We start from the raw sequence: 23,740 nt of genomic DNA on the forward strand, positions 1-23,740 counted from the left end.
TTGTACTTGTGTGCCTACACAATGTATCTGTCACTCTGATGGTTACAAATAACACATAAAAACTACGCTGTATCCTTCATGGTGTTGTATCCTTAGTAAAACTGAAAGGAAAAACACTAACTAGGTGGTGGACTAATCAGTAAAACTTGAAAATGTCAGAGAGAAATTAAAGTAGACCTTGGAGTCCACTATCCAGAGGTGAATTTAGCCCTTTGCATTTATTATGGTTGATGGTGCTAGTTCTTTAGCAGATAGGGTATCATTCTCCCAGTCAAATGCTTGGATTTTACAACCATACCTCTGAATATTTATTGACACTTTTTATAAAATCAGGTTTGCTTTGTTGCTCAGTCCAGATCAGTGAAGTTCTAAGGAAGCTGAAATGTGAGACCTACTCAAGCTGTGCTCTGCGCTCAGTGTTCGGTGGTCAGAAGCAGGGAGCCTCTGTGGGACGAGCACTTCAGTGGAAACCAAGGTCTTTCTTCTGGTGGCCTTTTCCTGTTCTCTAACAGCCAGAGTTGTTTCTTCCACGTTCCATTTTCCTTCTTTTACCACGTTTCGATTCACTCCCCTGTCCCCACACTCACTCCCTTTGTATTCTGGATGCCCACTGTTGGCTCTTATTAAATGTTGTTTAGGGCTGGTAAATGATCAGTTCTTTTTTTATTTTTATTTTTTGACAGGCAGAGTTAGACAGTGAGAGAGAGAGACAGAGAGAAAGGTCTTCCTTTTTCCATTGGTTCACCCATCAAGTGGCCGCTGCAGCCAGTGTGCTGCAGCCTGCGTGCTGTGAGAATCCGAAGCCAGGAGCCGGGTGCTTCCTCTTGGTCTCCCATGCGGGTGCAGAGCCCAAGCACCTGGGCCATCCTCCACTGCCTTCCCAGGCCACAGCGGAGAGCTGGACTTGGAAGAGGAGCAACCGGGACAGAATCTGGCACCCCAACTGGGCCTAGAACCCGGGGTGCTGGCACCGCAGGTGGAGGATTAGCCAAGTGAGCCGCGGCACTGGCCAGATCAGTTCTTAATACCCTTTCTAATATCCCACAGTTTAGGACACATTTTTCTAAAACTCCATCCTATTCTGGATAACAACTACTAGAAGCCACTGTCCTGTCTGAGCCTGCACTGCCAGTCTTCTCTTGTATCTCTCTCCTCTGGTTCCCCATGACATCTTGTAATACTGGGATCAAATCTCTGGTTATTGATCTAAAGATAAAGCCACTGATTTGAGTACTGTTTCCCTAGTTTCAGCCAGTGGTCATGACAGCCATTAATATGTATTATGCCATTTATCAACAAAATAGCAGATGGATGGAAACATCTTACTCCTTTAATATTATGCCCTTAAATCTGTTACTGCATTTCCAGCATTTGCGAAGCAATAGGATACTTCATCTGTATTAAAAGGGTCAAAAATGAGTGCCATTTTCGTTTAACACATCTATAGCATTGGCAGTTAATGCTGAAGTTTTTTCAAATACCCTTCCAAAATTTTAATTGTGAAATATTAAAAAAAATTGACCCATGTAATTTCTATTGAAAAAAGTGCTTGGGTTTTAAGTGGCAACTCCTAAAAATGCAGATAGTATTATTTCCAACAGCTCTGTTCCTTCTCAGAAACTTGTTATTAAGAAATATAGAACTTTTTACCATGGTGATTTTTCCTCATTTCAGCTGTATTTTGCCACTTACACAAAGACATCAAGAAGTTTAGCCTTTGGAGAAGCAGAGAAACATTCAGGGCTCACTTACACTTTCTCCCACATTGTATTGTATATGCAAGAACTTTCAAAAGTTTGTGGAGATGTATATTGTGAAAAATTTTTGCAATAGATTTCAATGTTTTGTACCAAGGTAAGATTATCTTTTGATTCCATTTCCAATGAACTTTTTGAAGTACTCTCATGTAGTAATATGTGGAAACATTTTTATTCTGGCTTTACTTTGAACTCTGTATAATATTACCTGTCAAATATTAGTGTTTCTATGTGTATTTCATTATCCCCATTGCTTAGTCACTTCTCCTTTGGTATAAATTCTTCTGAGGCAAACTCTAGGAGTTTATTTTTAAGGTTATGCCATTTAATTGAATATAAATGAGTTAGAGGATTTCTACTGGTTAATACTTGTGTATAACAATGAATGACAAAATAAGTTGACTTTTAAACAGAAATTGTGTACTCTTTTTTTTAAAAGATTTATTTATTTATTTGAAATGCAGAGTTTGTTTATGAGAGGGAGAGAGAGAGCGAGAGAGAAGGAGACAGAGACAGAGAGCAAGTGATCTTCCATCCGCTGGTTCGCTCCCTAGATGCAACACCAGGGCTAGCCCAGGCTGAAGCCAGGAGCTTCTTCCAGGTCTCCCATGTGGGTGCAGGGGCCCAAGCAGTTGAGCCATCCTCCAGTCCTCTCCCAGGTGCTTTAGCAGGGAGCTAGATTGGAAGTGGAGCAGTTGGGACCAAATCCATTCCCATATGGATGGCAGTGACTTAACCTACTATGCTACAATGTCAGCCCTTTGACTTTTTTTCCAATAGTACTAGTCCTTGGTGGAAATTGAGCTTTTATTTTTATGGTAATGGAAGTTTTGGGGTCTTTGGAAGGAAACTCCTTTGGGAACAGAAAAGTTAGTGAGAGGATATAACTTGATCTTTACCACTTGATTGTGAGACAGAGGTTTGATCAAGAGAAAAGTCTTGATCTACATTCTTTCTGTGTTTAGAGTTTCCTGATGGTGATTAGAACAAACTGAATGGGGTGACATGGGGGAAAGCCTGGAACAAAACACTTGTTCAAGGTAGTAGGAATGGAATGGTCATGGGAACAGAACTGGACAGTGTGGTCGCTCGTATCTTACATAGCAGAATCTCTATGGAAGTGAAATAGTGACAGTTTCAAGTACAGGCTTCCTTGCTATCTAAGCAGCTGCCCTGAATGTAGCTTTTAAGGACTTGCTGAGAATACATGGATAAGAGATTTATGGGGTCATTTTCGCTATTTAAATACATTCAGGTGAACATCTCATCAGCTGAAAAAATTCTAGGCTTTAGCATACCTGAATTTCAGTTGGAATGATCTGGAAGGTTCTCAGTTCTGGTAATGATTAACTTAGTCATTAGACTCAGAATTTTGTAGTGCAGTAGTAAGGCTTATCATGGTTTTATTTATCTATAAATGCACACTATTGTGTTCTTTTCTATGTTTAGTGTTTCATAACATTTATGCTTTAAGCACATGTAAGTGAACATTGAACCAAAGGTCTGATGAGCCATTTACATACTTTTTTTCAGGTCCATTGAACAAAACAGTTATGTACAAGCTGTAGCTTCTGTAAATAAAGCTGGTGGAAGAGATTTATCCTAGTCACTTAGGAATATTTGGTGTTTATAAACATTACTTAAGTGTATATGACATTTTAATATGTTAGTGGGACAGAATAAAATATATGTGGGTTGATATGAGGTCAGAGACAGATTATACCATCCCTACCCCCAAGATGATGACCCATTTCCATTGAATTAGACCTTTAATCAGCTTGGATACTATGAAGCAAATACTATGAGATTTTCTGAAGCCTGGTATGGCTTCATCTCTCTGGATTTACTCACAGCTGGTGCCAACAGTGCATTGTTGTGTTTAGTGCCACTGCTGGTCCTGTTCCTCCATCACAATTAAGCAGTGTCTCATAAATATATTTAATATTTATATCAAATATATATGAAGATTATATATAAATATAAATCTTTTAAAATATATAAAGAATTAGTGTGGCTTTGTTCTGAAAATGTTTTACTTGCAAAAATATGTGGAAGACTGGATTCGGTCCATAGTCTATAGTTTGTTGACTTCTGAGGAAGATCTGTTGTATCGAGTCAGTTTTAGCTACTAGCCAGTACTTCCTACCTTGAATTTAGATCTCTTTCTGGGAAATTGTTCCACTGCCAGTGTCTCAAGATCAACACTTCTGTGTCTGGCTGGTGGATTTCTTATTACCTACCTTATGTTCTTTCGTATTTACAGATAAAAGTCTTCACTTTTATTCGCACATTCATATATTTAGCCTGAGCCGGTTTTCATAGTAGATTGGTTGCTCCCTGCTTTAATTCTGGACCTGATTTTTGTGATAGCAGTCATCCTATAGTAATTTCCTACCATCTCACGTTTGTGTCTTTTCTAGTATCTGGGCAGTTGGCCTGAATTACCCCTTTACTTTCTTTCTCTCACTTGTGAGCAGAGTTGTACCAGTCTGCTAGGGAAAGTCATGCTATGGTTTGATATTTAATTGCAACTGGATCCTCACTGCTGTGGTAGAATCTGTATCTCTTAGTGCCTCTTTTCCATAGTGGCTCTATTTAGGGTAAAATTTGAGGAAACTGTTTAAGAGAATGAAATGTTTTGTTATTGTATAGACCATCAAGTAAGTGTTTTGTTTGCAAATCTCTAAAACTGCCTAACCAATTATGATCACAATTTTACTAAAAAGAAAGAAATCTAATGAGAGTTTTTCTCCTATATCAAAACGTCTGTTACCATGCTGTATTCCTTCTCCAATTTTCTCCCATGTTTTCCCATCTTCCTGTCTCACTGTGGTCTCTTTTCCTTCCTTCTTTCACTACTTCTTTCCATGTCCTCATTCTTTTTTCCATGCCTATGTTTTCATCTTTCTCTGTCACTTTTTCCTAAGGCAGTCACTGTTCACATAAGCTCTCTCATTTGCATGGAGATACTCTATCATTTGTTCTAGTCTCTAAATTGGTAGTAATATACATTTTGGAGGTAATTATTTTTAAAGATGATCATAATTATTCTAAGATCTTTCTCTATATTATTTTAGTTTTGTTTTTACTTTGTTATTCATAATGTATAACTATTACAATTAATATCAGGAATTTCAGTTACAAGCACTTAGTGGCCACATCTGATTTCTCCATTAAACAGAAATGAGGAGTTACAACAAATATATAAAAAATGAAAGATCATAATTTGGAAGTGGACCTAAGATGTCATCATTAGTTGTAATTATTAATGTAAATATTTCCCACTCCTTCAGCACTACGGATGTGATTTTCTGATACTTTCTAAGTTAAAGACTGTACTCTCTTAATGAGTCATGGAATTAGTTTAATTGGGTAAAGGAACTGTTTAAGAAAAAGGAAATTGGGCCCGCGCCACGGCTTACTAGGCTGATCTTCCACCTGCGGCGCCGGCACCCTGGGTTCTAGTCCCAGTTGGGGCACCGAGTTCTGTCCCGGTTGCTCCTCTTCCAGTCCAGCTCTCTGCTGTGGCCTGGGAAGGCAGTGGAGGATGGCCCAAGACCTTGGGCCCTGCACCTGCATGGGAGACCAGGAGGAAGCACCTGGCTCCTGGCTCCTGGTTTCGGATCCGTGCAGCGCACCAGCCGTAGTGGCCATTTTGGGGGTGAACCAATGGAAGGTCCTCTCTAACTCTGCCTGGCAAAAAAAAAAAAAAAAAAAAGAAAAAAAGAAAAAAAAAGGAAATTGAAGATAAAACAAAAGTGTGTCATGTGTAGTTAGGGTAATACTGTTCCTTGAGATACCCAGATAACATGTACCTATGTATATTTATGCACATACATTTAAGCATACTTGAAAAATTTGGCTAAAATGGAATTAAAAATAGGTACAAAAAATGAAATCCATACATATAAGGGATATCCTAAAAGTGTGTTAACATATGTATTATGAAAAAACTGCATGGATTTCAAATTTTACATAAAAATATACTTCTTTCAATTCCATTTTCCATTAACTCCTTTTTCCATTGACTCTTCCTTCCTTTCTTAAAATTGAATACAGTGAGAAAAGATCAGCTGTTCACACTTTTCCACCTTTTCTGAATCTGCAGCAGGTTATGTTGTGATAGAAAGGTGTTTCTCTGAAGGTCATGGATAATCACTACTCTACTACTAATAATAATGGTTTTAACTGTGTATTCAGTGCTTATCACTGCTGACGCACTGTGCATGCACATTTGAATGTGGTCACAACACTTATGTGGTATAATTACTGCAGTGATTCTTATTTTTTAAATGAAAAACTTGAGATGCAGATACAGTAGATCCAGAAAGTACTGAAGCCAGGGCTGTTGGCTTCCAAACTTCAGCTTTTAGTGGCTGTTTCTTGTGATCTGATCCTTTTTCCTGATAGTACCCCTTTTTCAAGGGGATGAGAGACTTTTGTAGAAATTGGAAAGCCTAAGTGTGTTTCATAGAAATACCACTAATTTATAGGAAACGGAGTCTTCATTTATATGTTCTGTTGGGTTCTCAATAGACATTCTTCCTAGCAGTAGCTATAAACTTCAGACTGAATATTTTTCTATTTAATAGTTTAGTTCCAAAACTTCTCATTTGTAAAGGAATATTCAAAGAATTCTAAATCTCCTTTCTATGAAATGTTTTGTCATAACAAATATAAAAGAAATTTTGAAAGTAGTAAAAAAAATTGAATAGAATTATTCACAGCCTTTGATATAGAACAAGTGAAGTCAATGGATCTCAAATTCACTAGCTGGCTTTGAACTATCATTTTTCATAACTGCATATGATGTGTAGAATCCTTCTTATGAAACTTTATAATTTTATACCTGTTTCTTTTGCCTTAGTAATCACAGTGTCATAGAACATTTAGGAAATTTATGCCAGAATCACATACACTTTATATTTGAAATGCATTTATAAATCCTCTACTAAACTTCCTAATTTCGTGATTCATTTGTTACTTTCAAAAAGAAGTGAGTTGTAAGTACTATATTTCACACTATAACTTTTTTAGAAGATTATTTAATTGAAAGGCAGAGCTACAGAGAGGCAGAGGAGAGACAGAGAGGTCTTCCATCGCTGGTTCTCTCCCCAGTTGGCCGCAACAGCTGGAGCTGGACTGATCTGAAGCCAGGAGCCAAGAGCTTTTTCTGGGTCTCCCACATAGCAGCTGGGGCCCAAGAACTTTTGGATATCCTCTACTGCTTTCCCAGGCCATAAGCAGAGAGCTGGATCAGAAGTGGAGCAACCGGGACTTGAATTGGCACTCATATGGGATGCTGGCACTGCAAGCTGCAGCTTGACCTGCTATGCCACAGTGCCAGTCCCCACACTATAACATTTTTAAAAATGTTTGCTGAGGCTGGTGCCGTGGCTCACTAGGCTAATCCCCTGCCTGCGGCGCCGGCACACTGGGTTCTAGTCCCGGTTGGGGCACCAGATTCTGTCCCGGTTGCCCCACTTCCAGTCCAGCTCTCTGCTGTGGCCCGGGAGTGCAGTGGAGGATGGCCCAAGTGCTTGGGCCCTGCACCTGCATGGGAGGCCAGGAGGAAGCACCTGGCTCCTGGCTTCGGATCAGCGGGGTGTGCCGGCCGCATTGGCCATTGGAGGGTGAACCAACAGTAAAGGAAGACCTTTGTCTCTCTCTCTCTCACTGTCCACTCTGCCTGTCAAAAAAGAAAGTTTGCTGAAAGAAAGATAGAAAAGTTACCATCATTTCTTAATGTAATAATTTTTATTTAAAAAACTAATTTTTGAAAATGCATTCAAAAGGTGGAGAGACGCAGAGAAAGTGAGTGAGAATGAGCAAGAGGGAGAGAGCATTTTTCTTTGCTTATTCACTGTTCAAATACCTGTGAAGGCTGGGGCTGGGCTAGAGCTGAAACCTGGATCAACAAACACAATCCAGGTCTCCCATGTGCATAGCGGAAACCCCCTTCCTTGAGCCATAATTGGTACCCCCCAAATCTGCATTGGCCAGAAGCTAGAGTGAGGAGCCACAGCTGGAAGTCAAACTATAGTATGGGACACAAATATCTTAATGCTGGGCTAACCCTTTCCTCCCCACTTCTTAATCATTTTTAAGCCTCTTGTTTATTAACCAAAGTAAAAAGCATAGATATAGCACAGTGAAAAAGGACTTACTCTCTGTTTTTAAAGGGCTAACAGTTCTATGGCTGACATCATCCTATTACGTACATCATAATATTCTCTGTAGCTCCAAGTGTTTTAAAAGGAAGGCTTTGGGGCTGGTGCTGTGACATAGCAGGTAAAGCCTTGGCCTGCTGTGCTGGCATCCCATGTGGGTGCTGGTTCCGGTGCCAGTTGCTCAATTTCCGATCCAGCTCTCTGCTATAGCGTGGGAAAGCAGTAGAAGATGGCCTAAGAGCTTGGGCTCCTGCACTCATGTGGGAGACCTGGAAGAAGCTCCTGGCTCCTGGCTTTGGGTCAACTCAGCTCCAGCCATTGTGGCCATTTGGGGAGTGAACCACTGGATGGAAGACTTTCTCTCTGTCTCTCTCTGCCTCTCTGTAACTCTGCCTTTCCAATAAATAAATCTTAAAAAAAAAAAAAAAAAAGTAAGTGGAAGGCTTCTCACAAGTTGTGAATTATTCAACTCTGTTCTCTATATAGGAGCACAGTCTCAAAGGTCTTCATTTTTAAGTCTAGTGCCAGATATTCTTAGATGTATCCTCAATCATATCTTAAATCTTTGTAGCTTCAATCAATTCTTGGTAGACAATAAATCTTTCCTTAGCATCAATTTTGTAAGTTGATACTAGTTCCATTTTGTTTGCAAAAGACATTTCACTAACTTTAGATAATAGGTGGAATACTTCATATATTATACATAACTTTGGTTGATAAAATTAAAAAATCAGGAAATTTATTTTGGAAACAGACATAGAATAAGACATATACTAAATAGATTAAGACACTCAACCATCAATGCTTATTTAGGGTATCAACCTATTGCTCTTTTTATAGATGAAAAGAATTTGCTTTTCTATAAGACATGATTTAGAAGGATTAGTTAAATTACTCTGGGTACTGTTATAAACATTAGACTTCCTGTAAGTCATTGCACATCAAAGCCAACCTGCTCCTTTAAGGGATGTGGCCTATTTGTTCATGGAGTGGTAGGAGAGAGGGTACAATTTCTATCACTATGATTTTAGAGGAACTGTGTTGGCACTCAGTTAGGTCCCTAGGCAAAGGAGGATGTGGGAAACTGTGGCTTTCAGACAAAGACTTGTTACATCTTCATAAAGAAAGGAATATTGCTCCCATACATGCTCTTGTTTGTTTTTTGCTTCTTACACTTTTGTATTTCTGACTTCATAGCATACATACAGCCCTTTAATAAATATATTTCAGCTATGTCACTTCCTTTTAAACATCTTCATAGAGAAATAAACTTAGCCTTTTCCCCTCAACTTTGCCATGTTAATGCAAATATAAAATAAAAACTTATGTGGGCTTCATGAAATGAGAAGATTCATTGGTTTATCCTTGGTATCAAAAAGTATTCATCAGACTATCTTAGGAAGGTAAAGTTATACTCGCCAAACTTAGGATCTTTTAAAAATTGTTAGTCTTTCATTAGTTCTTTGTGTCTCTCTATGCAACTTAGTAGTGAAAATCCCCAAGATTATATAAATGAAAGTGTAAGAAAGAATTTAGCATTATAAAATATTTTGTTAAAATTGTTTTGACCCTAAATTGAAATGTATATCCTATATATAAAGTTCAATGGGCAAAACACATTTCTATGTTGTAATAGAAGTTAAAGGAAAATGATAGAATCATCCAGAATGTGTCAATTCTTAAAATTATGATCCTGCACTAAGGAAAAATTGTTCTGAAATCTTAGCTTTGAAAACTGAAGTGTCCAAAATTTGCCCTGTCTCCACCTGTTCTCCATATCAGAATATGGGAGTATTTTCATTGGCTCAGTGTTATGGTATGCCTTTGGGATTTCTCTGGAATTCTGAAGATGAGATAGCAGAGGATGCATGAGGTGAAACGAACTTTTGCAATTGCTGACAATGGTTGGTTACATTTTAAAAAGGACTGATAACACTATATTTAAAATACATTTATCATTACCAACATGGATCATTCATAGATGAATATTTATTGAATAGATGTCACTAGTTACAAAACCAAGCATTCTTTTTGTTTTATGATTACTTTATACAACTTGTTTACCATGAAACATGTAGTGATCACAATTATTTTTCTGGGGTTTCCATGGCAATTAATCATCTTTCACTGCATCCTGTGTTCTTCAAGCTAAATCACATATGGTGCACTGCAGGAGTCACAACGGGCATCATTTTGGTACTTTCTCAAAATAATCTGGATTTGTCACCTTCAGGAGAGGAATAAATACAAAATGTAAACTGATATTAAGAGGATTATGAATATGAGTGTTCATTAAAAGCAATTTAGGATCTTGAAAAACAGAAATATGCTAACTTAACCATAACACAACATACTTCATTAGTTTCAGTTATCCACGTGGCTTATCGAAGCCCATATGCTTAAATTTGCCATATTCTTCTTTACATTAATTATATAGAGAGATCACTTAGTTTTGTTATTCATTACTTTTTATTTTAGTAACACCAATTATTAATGAATCAAAGTATTTATTCTGTCAGAGCATTCAATGGGCCTTTGAGTATTATGATCCAAAATTCTTACTGGTTGAATGAAATACCATTTCTTATTGTTGGAAATGAGATAGGAATGTTTTATCATATTACAAATGGAACCCTGTTTCTACTTTTTATGGGAAGTTTTTAACGGAGGCCTCTAAAATAATTCGTTTCATTTGTGCTCATTTATATCTTGTCTTACAGAACAAAGCAAAAATATAGCACATTAATGCCACAGATTTGTCTAAAACTAGCATTTTCCTCCCAGTGATAGCAGAATTATATGCGAGCTTTAATAGCTTGCTAATATTTTCTTGGAGTAATGAATCATTGATCTTTTCAAAGTAGAAAACCAAATCTAGCTAGGTCCGCTGCCTAGTTCTAATGATGCAGCATTTCTTTTCTCCATGAGGAAAAATAGAGAGCATGTGAAAACTTGGTTTTTAGAAAAAATAGAAAATAGTTTTTTCTTACTTAATGGAATTAAGGGCTGAGGATTCATTACTCTAATTATGTTTAAATGGGGTGAATACATGTTCTGAAAGTTCTACTTGCAGAAAATTATTTTTATATCATGCTTGCGATGCTAGTTATATTTCTGTTAGTAACTATGAACAGCTATATATGGATGCTGCTGTTACATTGGAGCAAAGTAGGACCTTGAGGCCCTGAGCAAAATTCGGTGGCATTCTCTGTCAGTCATTCAGTGTAACAAAGATTTGAGGTTGTGAAATGAGACTTTATATTTTTTTGTTCACTAGGCACATCGGATGGTTCAGTCTCTGACTGCCAGTGGAGGGAAGATCAGACTATAATCATCTGTATTCCTAGTTAAGAGGAGTTTTGATTAATTGCCTACCTTAGCAAACTAGAGTGTTTTTCTGCCAAACCTACTTTTAGAAGCTGTAAGTCGTGTCAGACACCCAGTCAATATAAAATAACTTAAAGGTATAGTCTATTTGCTCCTGTTCTTTTTTTCTAATCTACTGTCAGTTATTTAATGAGATGTGTCCTACGACATTGAGAACACGGATCAGTGAGGGCGAATGCCATTCGCCAGGGCACAATCCGATGGCAGGTGGCCGGGCTGACTGTTGGTAACACCTGGCCAGCGCCGGGCTGCGGGCGGTGCCTCTGCCCGGGAGGAGAGCTCGGAGTCCGAGCGCGGGAGAGCGGCCCGGCAGTGAGGACAGCGGAGGCCCGGGCGGTGCGGCCGCGGTCTCCTCACCGGCTCTGCCCCAGGGCCGGGCGGGAGGTCTGCAGCGGGTGGGCTCAGGCCTCGTGCAGCTTCACTGCCCTGGTGCCGCCCGCGGGTGTTGAGACAGGAGCCAGGGTCCTCTCCATTTCAGCGCTCTTGTAGGGAACACCCGCCCGTCCTGCTCACGTGGACATGCACTTGAGGATGGGGCTCTGGCTCACGTGGACGGTGCTCCCGCTCACGTGGACACGCACCCGAGGACCGGGCTCCCGCTCACGTGGACACGCACCTGAGGACCGGGCTCCTGCTCACGTGGACACGCACACGAGGACCCCCCCTGCTCACGTGGACACGCACAGGAGGACCGGGCTCCCGCTCACGTGGACACGCACAGGAGGACCGGGCTCCTGCTCACGTGGACACGCACACGAGGACGGGGCTCCACACTTATCACATGGATGAGCATGCTCCCGCTCACGTGGACACGCACCCGAGGACCGGGCTCCTGCTCACGTGGACATGCACTTGAGGATGGGGCTCTGGCTCACGTGGACGGTGCTCCCGCTCACGTGGACACGCACACGAGGACCGGGCTCCCGCTCACGTGGACATGCACAGGAGGACCGGGCTCCCGCTCACGTGGACACGCACACGAGGACCGGGCTCCCGCTCACGTGGACATGCACAGGAGGACCGGGCTCCCGCTCACGTGGACACGCACAGGAGGACCAGGCTCCCGCTCACGTGGACACGCACACGAGGACGGGGCTCCACACTTATCACATGGATGAGCATGCTCCCGCTCACGTGGACACGCACCCGAGGACCGGGCTCCCGCTCACGTGGACATGCACAGGAGGACCGGGCTCCCGCTCACGTGGACACGCACCCGAGGACCGGGCTCCCGCTCACGTGGACATGCACAGGAGGACCGGGCTCCCGCTCACGTGGACATGCACAGGAGGACCGGGCTCCCGCTCACGAGGACACGCACAGGAGGACCGGGCTCCCGCTCACGAGGACGGGGCTCCCGCACACGAGGACGGGGCGCCCAGGCTCGTGCTGCAGGGGGCCTCTGCTTCGTGGGCTTTTCATCCTAGAGAGGTGTGTGTGTGTGTGTGTGTGTGTGTGTGTTTTAGCTTTGTGGCTGGCGCGACCCACGTGCTTGCTGGGTTGCAGGAGTCTTCGTGTCCCTTGCAGCTGGCGCCTTCCCAGCCGCCCTCCTGTGAGCTGGGAAACAGACCTTCTCTTGTTCACGCTATCTGCGCTGAGCAGGCTCCGTAGTCAGGTGTCGGCCTTGGTCCTTGACATTTTGGCCTTTGGAGTGGGTTTCCGTTATATTTGTTATATGGTGTTTCTGTCAGAAGGTTCACCAAATTATTTGTAGAAAGACTCTTATACTTGATAAATACGTGGCTAAACAAAGGGATTATATACTACATACTAGTGCTTATGCTTTGCTGTGATATCAGTAATGACTTTTGGCATTTCAGCTTTATTATCCTAATAACAGGTATCTTGTGGCATTTAAAATAATCATAATTTTTGAGCGTTGAATGATGTAATTTCTCCTGCCTTATTTTCATTTTTGGATAAAAATTAAAATATATTTATGAATTGTGGCAATGCATAGTGTCACTTCCATAAATTTAAGTAGTGTCTCAAGTAAAGGAAAAATCACAAGTAGTTTTTAAATTTTAAATTCTTTCAGTTTAATGACTGGTGCCTGTGTTTAGTTCTGTAACTCATTTTAAGGTACATTTATAGTAACTATTTGAGGAAAATGGGTAAGGAAAAATATAAACAACAAATTATTTCCAACTGTGGAATAAGAATGTTATGAAATTGAATTAAGAATGTATAGAAGAATGTTACTGAGCATTTTGCCATTGCCTGTGCTCTTTTCTATCTTGAATCCTAATTTTTTAAGTGTTTGCAGCAGTGTTGTTGTAGCAGGTCAGTTTGAAAAGTCTCAAACGGAAACAATATTTTGAGATTTCTCAATAATAGACATCAGTATTTCCCCAGGATGTGGAGAAATTCTTTGATGTATTCCTTTAGGTTTTTATTTTTCTCTCCCAAAGGCTTACTCCATACTGACTACACTGTATTTCTTCCTGTTTCATTTCTCTTTTTCTTACCTTTTTATCTTTCTAGAGTCAGTCTTGTTTTTTTCTGTATTCTTGTGTTGCTTTTGTCATTGTAAGATCATGGCTCAGCTTATCACCCTGTATTATGTTTGTGAATTAAGTGCTAGGTACTAGCACATATTAACTAAAGCATTATGCTGATGGAGGCTGATGGTCGTGTGATGTGTGATTCGTGCATCTGATCAGACACAATTGGCCATATTAGTTTGTGGAATGAAGTTTCCACATAGAGTAACTCCTATCTTTGATCAGGGTTTACCTATCTGCCAGGGGGTATAGCAGCTCTAAATTTAGCTTATGGTTTACTACGAACTCATAAATGAAGATGAGGCTAAACTTCCACTCTGTGGAAGAGTGCTGATCGAGTAATACTTTGTGCCTAGCAGTTTTTGATTCCTCAGAAGTGATAGATGATCCGTGGAGAAAAAGAATCCAGTTGACCCCTGCAGAAGTACAGATTTAGGTTGCTTACTTCTCCTTCTCCCCTCACCTCATCAAGCCACACACATTTATTCCTGTAGCCAAAAGTAAGCCTATCTTATGAAGATTAGATTATTTGAGTCAAGGAGAAAGAAGACATTTCCGTTATCTATATCCATGTTATGCCTTAACAGGTGGTTCTGGACCAAGCTGAAACCAGAAATGAAAACTAAAGCTGGGGCTTCCATGTGGGTGACAAGGAACTGAGGTCTTGAGATATTATGCCTGCTGGCTCTAATGGTATGCATTAGCAGAAGGCTAGAACTGGGAGTGGATCTGAGTCTCAAACCCAGGTTCTGTGATCTGGGAACCTGTCTTAACTACTACTCCAAATGCTCAACTTGTAAGCCTGTGTTAATTTCATGATATATTTACTGTGCTCCCAGTATGATTGTTATTTCAGATTTATTAAGACTATTTTTTAAAAAAGATTTTTATTTATTTATTTATTTGAAAGGTAGAGTTACCATGAGAGGGAAAGACAGAGAAAGGTCTTCCATAACTGGTTCACTCCCCAAATGTCCACAATGGCTGGAGCTGAGCCCATCTGAAGCCAGGACCTCCCTCCATGTCTCCCATGCAGGTGCAGGGGCCCAATACTTGGGCCATCCTCCACTGCCTTCCCAGGCCACAGCAGAGAGCTGGATTGGGAGAGGAGCAGCTGGGATCAGAACCAGCACCCATATGGGATGCCTGCACTGCAGGCAGAAGATTAATCAACTGTGCCACAGCATTGGCCCCAAGACTATCTTAAGATGGCATCTGATTGATGTATTGTTACATAAGATTAAATGGTTATTAAACTTGATTAATTAGATACTATAATTGTCTTTATTTCACTTGATTCTTGATAGCATAATATAGTGCGAAGGAAATATTTCATGAAAATAAGCTATTACATATTTACCATTTATTTTCGTGTTCTTACAAAATCAGTAAATAGATGTGTTTTTGTTTTTTAATGTACAGAATTGTCATTTTATTAGTTTATTCAAAGTGTGTGTGTTGTTTCCCATTTTGTCATCTAGCAGTATTGTCTGTAATGATAAAGATCATATTTTTGCATGTTAGATGATATAATTTATGATAGTACTTTTAATTTGTAAAGTATGTATTGACAACATTCTTTTAAAAAGTAGAGGGCCTGTGTTGTGGCATGAGACATCCCATATGGATGCTGTTTCCTGTCCTGGCTGCTCTGCTTCTGATTCAGTTCCCTGCTAATGCACCTGGGAAAGCAGTGGAAATTGGTCCAGCTACTTGAGCTCCTGCGCCCATGTGGGAGACCTGAATGAAGCTCCTGAATCCTGGCTTTGACCTGGCCTAGCCCTGCATTTGGTCATCTGGGGAGTGAACCAGCGGATGGAAGATTCTCTCTCTGTCTCTCTCTCTCTCTCATTTGGGGAGTGAACCAGCGGATGGAAAATTTCTCTCTCTCTCTCTCTCTCTCTCTCACACACACACACACACACACACACACATCTCTATTTCCATCTCCATCTCTCTAAGTCTGTGTTTCAAATAAATAAATCTTTTAAAGAGAAATTTAGTATTATATTACTAATACTTAAAGAATTGTAAGGTATGTTTTTCCCATGAGCATTTAGAGTATATTTATCAACTTAGGTAATCAATATTATGAAGAGAAAGCAGATATTTCTCAATATTCCAAAACAACAAACAAAACTAAATTCCTACATCTGGATGGGATTAGGTTCATTTTCTAATTTCAGAAAAATCTTCAATTCTCCTTGCTGAATTTTTTTCTATGTATTTTTGTGAATTTGTCCATTTCTTCTAGGTTATCAAATTTGTGGCATGTAGTTGCTTATAATAATCTCTAATGATCCCTGTGGTGCAGTTTTAATGTTTCCATTTTCAACTTTTATTTGAGTCTTCTCTTTTTTTATTAGTCTAGGAATTTGTCAGTTTTGTTTATTTGAAGAATCAGCTTTTTGTCATTTTGATTTTTAAATATTTTTAGCCTCTTTCATTTATATATGCTCTGAGATTTTTTTTTCTTTCTTTTTTTTTTTTCCTCCTGTCTGCTGTCCCATCGTCTCAGATAGATGCCTGACTAGGGAAGATAAGGTCTTTGGCTTCTCTCTCTGTCTCTTTTTTTAAAAAAGATTAATTTTATTTATTTGAAAGAGTTACAGAGAAAGGTCGAGACAGAGGGAGGTCTTCCATTTACTGGTTCACTCCCCAAATGGCCACAATAGCTGGAGCTGAGCCAATCCAAAGCCAAGAGCTTCTTCAGGTCTCCCACATGGGTGCAGGGGCCCAAGGTATTGGCCATGCTCTGCTGCTTTTCCAGGCTATTAGCAGGGAGCTGGATGGGAAGTAGAATGGCCGGGACTCAAACCAGTGCCCATATGGGATGGCAGCTCTGCCAGGGATTTACGCTGTTGTACCACGGCATCGGCCCTTCTCTGTGTTTGTATCAGAAAATAGTATGGCACCTGTCGTACTGTGGACCAGTAGAGATTGTGCTGAAGAGGAGAAGCTGTTTTTCTGCCTACCTGCTCTTCTTTTTGTCAGTTTTCTTATCCTGCCTATCTGCCTGTTTCTGTTTGTCTATTGTTACATCATGTCCAGCTATTCCCATTTGATGAATATTAATATGAACTGTGCTGACTGCTTCACCTTGCTCATAAATCTGATCATTTTCATTTTCTTTCTTCTACCAAAATTTCATTCTTTCTACCAGTTGTTTTTCCTTGGAACATTTTACTGCCTGCCTGAGTCCCTGATAATATGGTACTGAACACTGTACTCTCACAACAGCTCACATATGTCTCAAGGAAAAGTATTTTTTTAGAGTATGCAATGTTTTAAAAAATTCAGTGGATGGGGCCATTGTTGTAGCCTAACGGATTAAGCCACTGCTTGCAGTGCCGGCATCCCAAACGGGCACTGCTTCAAGTCCTGGCTACTCCATTTCTGCCCAACTCCCTGCTAATGTGCAGTGGAAGATGGCCAAGTCCTAGGGAAGAAGTTCCTGGCTCCTGGCTTTACCCTGGCCAAGTATTGGCTGTTGTGGCCATTTGAGGAGTGAATCAGCAGATGGAAGATCTCTCCTGCTGTCTCTTTATTTCTGTTTCTCATTGTGTATAACTCTAGCTTTTCAGATAAATAAATAAATTTTAAGAAAAGATTTAAAAAAATCTTAAAAAAGATTTATTTATTTATTTGAAAGAGTTACAGAGAGAGAAGGAGAAGCAGAGAGAGAGAGAGAGAGAGAGAGAGAGAGAGAGAGGTCTTCTATCTGCTGGTTCACTCCCTAACTGGTCGCAAGGGCCTGAGCTGTGCCAATCCAAAGCCAGGAGCCAGGAGCTTCTTCCAGGTCTCCCACATGGGTGCAGGGGCCCAAGGACTTGGGCCATCATCCACTGCTTTCCCAGGTCATGGCAGAGAGCTGAATCAGAAGTAGAGCAGCTGGGACTTGAAATGGTGCCCATATGGGATACTGGCAGTGCAGGCAGCAGCTTTACCTGTTACGCCACAGTGCTGGCCCCCAAAAAAGTAAATCTTTAAAAAGAATTTCAGTGGAAAGTTCATGAACTCTTTCTTTTGTGTATCTTTGTATTTCTGACTATCCTCCTTGCAATGAAAGTGATTCGCTAGCATGGATGATGGCAAGGTTGTCACAGAGCTTTCCTTTTCACATTCAACAAAGTGATTATAAATCCAATTTTCCTTAGTATCCTTGAGGGATTGATTCTTGTATATGTGGGTATCAAAATCTATGGATGCTCAAGTCCCTTACATAGAATGAAGTAATGTTTATGTACAGCCTATGTACATCTTCCTGTATACTTCAACTCATCTCCAGATTATTCCTAATATAATGTAAATGCTGTGGCATTTTATATGAAGGGCTTTTGCATCTGCAGATTTTGGTACCTGCAGGTAAATGTATTGTTTGGGGAATAGTGAAAAAAAAAATCTGTACCTGTTCAGTACGCGAAAATCTTTTCCTCAGGTATTTTCAGTTCGAGGTTGGTAGCATCTGTGAATTTGGAGGGCTGACTGTACTATTCTGGTAATTGAATTAGCTGCTCCCAGGTATTGCTTGTATGCCGTAGCTATGTAGTATGAGTAATATCTGTCTTAATCTAATAAAACTTCCACAGCATAATCCATACATTTCCATTTATAATATCCAGCATCTTAATAAAAATTTAACCTAGCATAATATAGTGAATTCAAAGCTGATAATTTTTAGGGAACTTTTAAAAATAAACTTTTTTTTTAGTATCAGAGCATGCTACTAAGAAAGTGAAAAGACAATGCACAGAATGGGAAAAATATTTGTCAATCATATTTATGGTAAAGGATTTGTACTGAGAATGTGTAAAGAACTCTTATACATTAATAATAAGAAAACTTATCCAATTAAAATGTGGCAATGGGGGCAAGTGTTGCAGCCGGCAGGTGAAGCCTGCTTTTTGGTGCCTGATTGGAGTCATTGTACTCTGCTTCCATTACCGCTTCTGTCTAATGTGTTTTGAGAGGCAGTGGATGATTGCCGAAATACTTGGGTTCCTGCCACGCACGTGGCAGACCTCGATAGAGTTCTGGGTGCCTGGCTTCAGCCTGGCCCAACCCTGACTGTTGCCACATTTGGGGAGTAAAGCAGCAGATGGAAAATATCTCTGTCTTTCCCTCTCTCTGTCTCACTATGTCTGTCACATAAATAAATATATAAAAATAACTAACTACATAAATCTTTGCTAAAAATGGGATGTGGTGAATGTTTGGTGCGGTGTTTAAGATGCTGTTTCAGGTGCTTGCATCCCGTAACAGTGTCTGGGCTTGTGTCCTAGTTCTGTTTCCCATTCCAGATCCCTGATGATATACATCCTGGAAGACACAGATGATGGTACCAGTAATAGGTCTCTAACATCCACGTGGGAAGCCTGGATTTAGTTTTAGAGTCCTTTCTTTAGTCTGGCCTGACTCTGTGTGTTGTGAGAGCTGTGGGCACTTGGGTGATAAACCAGTATAGGGAAGATCTTTGTCCATCTGTGTCTCTGTCTTTCAGGTGAAATCAACATAAATCAAAAACAAATTCAAAATAAAAAATAAAAATCGGCAAAGGATCTGAATAGACATTTTCCAGTGAAGATTTACAAATCATCATTATGCACATGAAAACATGCTTGATATAATGGGTCATCTGGGAAATGAAAATCAAAACTATAATGAGATATTCTTTCATATCCTCTGAGATGGGTATAGTTAAAAACGTCTCGGGGAGGGTGTGGAGAAATTCAAACCCTGTACATTGCCTATGGGGTCGTAATTGATACAGTAACTTTTGCACAGCCAGTTAAGCTGCTGTCTGTAGTGCCTGCATCCCATATGGGTGCCAGTTCGAGACCCATCTGTTCCACTTCTTATCCAGATCCCTGCTAGTGCACCTGGGAAAGCAGCAGAAGGTGGCCCAGGTAGTTGGGCCCCTGCATCCATGTGAGTGACCTGACAGAAGCTTCTGGCTTTGGCATGGCCCAGCCGTGTCTGTTGCGGCCATTTGAGGAGGGAACCAGCGGGTGGAAGACCTCTTTCTCTTTCAGATAAATAAGTCTTAAAGCAACAGCTTGAAGGCATAAAACCATTTTTTAAAAAAAGCCATCTGACTATCCTTCTGATACTTAAACAAAGTTACCATATGACCCAGCTATTTCCACTCCTAGGTACAAACCCAAGAAAAATAAAAATATATGTCCACTCAAGATCTTCTACATGCATATTTATAGATCTTGTTTTTATAGATTTATAGATCATGTTTATAGCAATATTATACTAGATACAAGGTATAAAAGAACCCAGATGTCTAGTAATGGTCAAATGAACAAAGTATGGTATATCCATATAATGGAAATTATTTGGTCATAAAAAGGAATGAGTACTGACAAACACTACAACACTGATGAACCTTGAAAATGAAGGAATGAGACATAGAGACCACATATTCCAACCACATGTAATGTCCAGAATAATCTAGAGAGATGGGAAATACATTAGTGGATGCTTAGGGCAAGGGGATGAGAGGATAGGAGATTGTTACCCAAGGCTCATTTTTATGATGATGAAAATATTCTAAAATTTTGAAGATTATGCAACTCTGAGAATATACTAAACCTATTGAGTTTTATAGTTTAAATGTGTTAATATTATGGTATGTGAGTTATATGTTAATATTATTAAAAATAGATATTAAGGTATAGTTTGCAATCTTCTAATCTTTATTATCCTATAAATTTTAGAATTTTCTTGATTAGGAAATTCACTGATGAGCGTTAGCTTATACTAAGGTTTGACATACTACCCTACTTCTGCATTTTTTTTTTCAGCATAGCCCTGTATGTCTCAGTTTAGCATATATCAAAATTACCAGGAGAGCCCAAGCTCACATTTTGGTTTCAGTAGATCTGAGAAGGGTTCAAGGATGCACATTTGTGTTTATTCATTTTTTTTAACAGTAGTGGTTCTGGTCCAGTTTGAGAACCACAGGTTTAGGTCTTAAGAAATTATTTTTTTAAAGGTTTATTTATTTGATGCACAAATGTGTGCTTGATGTTTAAGTGAATGTTTTTATTGTCCAACCTTTTCCTCTTGACTTTCTTTAACATTTTAGCTATTCTTTGAGCCACGCCTTAGAATGCTGAGAAGTTCTGTAATGTTACACAAAATAAAATACTTTCAGCAGGAAAAGAATAAAGCTATTTTTTGTTAGAAAGTAATCATTTTGGCAAGCTAGACAAAAATGTCAGGTATTACTGTATTTTTGTGTACTTCACTGTTTTTAGAATTTATCAGTTTAATACGTAGATTGAAGAGTGACTTTATTTTAATTGGAGCACTCTTGTTTCCAATGTTTTTATTAGCATAAACCTTGTGTGGATGAGTGTGCCTTGCATTCATTATTAGCATTCAGTCCTTAATCAGGGAAACTGCTTTCTGAGGAAATTTATCTCCTGGATTTAAAACACAAAAGCAAAACGTTCTTTGAGAAAGAAATATCCTCAGTATCCTGTCGCCGTGAAGTCCTTAAGCCTCTTGTCCAGTGTTGTAAATTAGTGATGGTTCAAATGCTTATTAAATTAATGAATGAATGAGCCCTGACTGGGGATCCTGCAGCTGGCTGGGATTACACAGACCATGAGACAAAGTCCTTTCCGTGAAGAGATTTACAGTGCACTGGTGGTGTGTGTGTTGTAAATCAGCCAGGAAGGATTTACGTACCATCTGGGACTTCACCAGTGTCCTGCGAGGGTGAGGGTGCTTGACCGAGAACTTCAGAGGGAGATAAGGAAGGCCCTGCCCTTGACAGTTTCTAGTCTGTAGTGAAAATGAGACCCAGCCCAGGAAATAGCCACCTGTATACAAATAGTATTTTATGTGGTGGTGACTATGCATGCCATTGGAATTCAAAAGGGAGTTGGGGATTGAGCTGAGGATCTGGGTGGATGCACACACATCAGTTCATTGAAAAACTGCCACAGGCAAAAATGCCACCTCTGATAATAAATTGTGAAGAGATCAAAAGTGATGTTTCAAAAAGAAAAAAAAATCCACTAGGGCGTAGAATTCTTTATTTTATTATGCTGGTGTGGAGAGGAGCAGCTGTTATCCATCAAAGGGAGGAAGCCTGGCTGATGCTGGCCAGTTTAGTGCCTCTCTCTGGCCTCCTGGATTGAGGACATTTCTTGTCAGGCTTTGGCTGATTTCCTGGAGTTGGGGACCCTTCTGGAAGGGCAGAGAATCCCAGGAGCCAAAATGGCCAGCTTCTACTTAGAATATTTTGTACTGTTGAAGTAAGTATGCAACTAGGATTCAGAATTTTACCTTCTGAAAAGAAGCAAAGATAGAATGAAAAATTTGGTGATATAGAGAATATTAGTAACAACCTCTGTGTTGGACTTATCTGTCACATTTGGTGTTAGAAAAATCTCAGGTGATAATAACATCGGCAAATTCTATTTTGAACATCCATTCTGAGCCAAAGAATCGGATTGTCTCTCTTTTATATGACAGTGACAGTTATATAGGAAGACTTGTATAGAGAATGCTTTGTAGCATAGTTGAGCATTATCTGCTAAAAATAAACTTTGAATTTCACTTAAAATTTCCTGACACATTATAGATATTTTTGTGTATTGAGTGTAGCTAGGTTTTTGTGACTACTGGGCCTTGTGACTTTCAGTTTGTGAAAACATGCTTCCTTGCTTTAACCAAAATTTTAGATTAAGGAGAGATATTTCCTAAATTAGATTAGTTAACAGTTTATGATGAACAGATAATGTGTATTTACATTTTTTTCCTTATTCTAAAAATGATCTAATAAGGAAACTTGATCAACTCAACCAACTTTTCAATATTGTTGCTTAAATGATATACAAAATATTTTCCTTTTCTATAAAGGTTGTAAAATAGTGTTAGATCTTTATATCACACATGAAAATATTTCAAAAGGTATAAAATATTTAAAGGTAAAAAATGAAAATTAAAAAGCAATCTGAAAATAAATCAATTAGAATATATGTGAATGTCCTGTTAGAGAAAAATTCTTAAAGTTAGGTGTATTTTACTATATGAAAATCAGTACATTTTCTAACAAAATATTATAAACAACAGATACAGGATTGAAAGTATGAAGAAATTATAGATGAGATTGTCTATAATATAAACATAACACTCGAGATTAGATAAACAATTTTATACAAAAAAATTTAACTGAGTACAGCAGGCATTTTAGAGAGGAAATAATTTAGATGAACCCCAAATATTTGGAAAGATGCCTATATTCACTGCAGCTTAGCAAATGTGAGTTAAAATGAGAAGTTATTTCCACCAATTAGATCAACAAAATGAGAATAACTGCTACTGGTTTTGGAGACATGGGAAAACGTACATCTGATATTGTTAGCAGAGATGGGTTGTAATCTAGCCATGTCTATTAATGTTAAAAAATTCGTATGTTCAGGTTTATAATCCCAACTACTATGATTATCTCAGAAATATGAGTCAGTGTGTGAAAATATGTATATGTATGCCTATATGTGTATATAACATATGTATTATAGGACTTAATGCAGCATTCCCATTGCAGGCAGAAAATTGGAAAACAAAATAAATGCCTATTATTGAATAGTACCATGTATTATGGTATGTCTTAAGTTATGTCATTTTGAAAAGGACAGAATTAGAGTCATATTCATTTTCTTAGAATTTCAGTCAGACATTGTTGAAGGAGAAGAAAATTAGCATATAGAACAATTCCAATTATATGAGCTTACATTGATTAAGTATATGTGTGTATGTGTGAAAGTTTATATAAACATGGAGGAGCATACATCTCTTGGACAAGGGTTAATAAAAGGGATAGGTATTATTTACGAGCATAGATAAAAAAGTACACAGTAAGCATAAGTGAAAACAGTGAAAATAAAAACATGATATT

The 23,740-nt window shown here is 39.3% G+C and overlaps 1 protein-coding gene across 6 annotated transcripts in view; it reads left to right on the forward strand.

Annotated features, from left to right (window-relative positions):
* TPK1 (thiamin pyrophosphokinase 1) overlaps positions 1-23,740 on the forward strand; it is a 465,159-nt gene that overhangs the window by 87,797 nt on the left and 353,622 nt on the right. The window contains exon 1 of one of the 6 annotated variants that reach the window (XR_011387489.1): positions 12,017-12,745. The exons of the other annotated variants lie outside the window; for them this stretch is intronic. The gene's annotated coding sequence lies outside the window, so the exon portion shown is untranslated. Of the gene's footprint in view, positions 1-12,016; positions 12,746-23,740 lie in introns of those variants that run through there. 6 annotated transcript variants of the gene reach the window in all.

Source organism: Oryctolagus cuniculus, chromosome 3 (assembly GCF_964237555.1).
Source record: "Oryctolagus cuniculus chromosome 3, mOryCun1.1, whole genome shotgun sequence".
NCBI classification, from domain to species: Eukaryota; Metazoa; Chordata; class Mammalia; order Lagomorpha; family Leporidae; genus Oryctolagus; species Oryctolagus cuniculus.